The 1,726-nt window shown below is 37.7% G+C and overlaps 1 pseudogene across 1 annotated transcript; it reads left to right on the top strand.

The window, feature by feature from the left end:
* The first annotated feature begins 222 nt into the window (after positions 1 to 222).
* LOC149527290 (patatin-like protein 2) lies at positions 223 to 1,722 on the top strand (annotated as a pseudogene). Its single transcript, XR_016351156.1, has 3 exons — positions 223 to 270; positions 917 to 1,486; positions 1,585 to 1,722. The product of XR_016351156.1 is annotated as a patatin-like protein 2 (transcript).
* The last annotated feature ends 4 nt before the right edge of the window (positions 1,723 to 1,726 follow it).

Below are 1,726 nucleotides of genomic sequence, written 5' to 3'. Positions count from 1 at the left end.
CTGGAACCTGAAAACCATCTACATGATCATCCAACTCTGCAGAGAGTATATCTTCAGGCGGCATGAAAAAGATTCGAGGAATTGTAGCTACACCAGCATCAACAAGTCCCTTAACACCAGCTTTTGTGTCATCAAAGGCCTTCAGATCTTTTTCCCTATCATAATCATGTTCTTCTGCAGATAAAACATTCCGCAGATCAGATTCCACTTCCATTTCTGCCAATGGTATATGCAAAAGGCAAAAGAGGCCTTGGTCAACCAAAAAGAGAGGTATGGCTTTAAAGAAGAAGGTGCCAACTAACAAATAAATGTATGGAAAATGGCAAACAACACCACAAAGCAAGCAATCATATTAATATCCGCCAATTGGGCAGGAGGAATAAGAATTGGCTGTTTATTGGTCTTAACGTCGCGTACAAAGCACTGTACAGGATAAGATTTTCGTCAACTGGAACAACTCATTCTGATCATAGAGAGCTTCATTTATGATTTTTTATTTTTCACATGCTTATTCAATATTATTTATTATCTTAAGATGGAATATAATTTTGTTTTCTGTCAATTATTTGGAGTAGCTCCTTGCACAATGTGAAACTTGTGTTTTGAGAAGACTTTGGAAATATAGATGGGAAGATTGTACTTGTATGAGCAGTCTAAATTCTAAACAGCCTATATTCAGTTGGCAATTACCTAAGAACGACTATACATAACCATATATTTACTGGTTAACAGTGGAATCTAATTTCCTGAGTGTAATTCTACCAGGGTAATCAGGTCACCAGTATTTCTGAACAAAAAGGACCACTGACTCTAGAATTATCCACTACCAGCCATTGAAGCAGACAGGAAAGTAACCTATAGATGGATTGTCACTGACCTTATTAGGCGCTAAAGGAAACACTTCTTTCTTGAACAGAAGCTGGATGGTGACAGTGCAAAGATTGCAGATTACTTTGATTTCATTGCTGGGACCAGCACTGGAGGCCTTGTTACAGCCATGCTCACCTCTCCAAATGAAAATAATCGACCTTTATTTGCTGCAAAAGATATTAACAAATTTTATCTTCAAGAAAGTCCACATATCTTCCCTCAAGAATCAGAGCAGCCTCAACAATTAGTTGCTATGTAGGTTCCTAAGTTCTTTAATACTATCTCTTCCAAATTTGAGGATAGTAGAAGCTTGGGGAAAATTATTTATTTGATATATATCTACCCCTTCAGGTATAACCTGAATTGGTACACCACTATAACAAAATGGGTCAAGTCAGTTTGGAACAAATATTCAGAGCCAGTGTACCATTCTGTAGAGGCTTTTATCAGATGGATAGAAAGAGCAGCATTGCGTCCCAAATATGATGGCTTCTGTTTGCACAAAAAGATCAAAGAAATGCTCAGAGATCGAAGGCTTAGTGAGACCCTAACCAATGTGATAATCCCCTCTTTCGATATCAAGCTTCTCCAAGCAGTAGTTTTCTCCACCTTAAAGGTTATTCTGGCATTGCTAAACCGTTGAACTGTCTGGTTCCAAGCTGGATTAATTCAGTCGTTTTAGTATAATTTCTCTTTTCTAATCAATTGTTGCAGGCAAGACGCGATGATTTAGAAAATGCTTTATTATCAGATGTTTGTATCAGCACTTCTGCAGCACCATATTTCCTCCCCCCATATTATTTTGAAATCAACTCATCAATAAGCAGCACCATATTTCCTCCCCCCATATTATTTT

The sequence above is a fragment of the Theobroma umbraticum genome, unplaced genomic scaffold, assembly GCF_002168275.2.
Source record: "Theobroma umbraticum cultivar Fairchild unplaced genomic scaffold, ASM216827v3 scaffold_147.0, whole genome shotgun sequence".
Lineage (NCBI taxonomy): Eukaryota > Viridiplantae > Streptophyta > Magnoliopsida > Malvales > Malvaceae > Theobroma > Theobroma umbraticum.
Note: the sequence above shows the minus strand (reverse complement) of the source record. Positions and strands in the feature narration are given on the sequence as shown.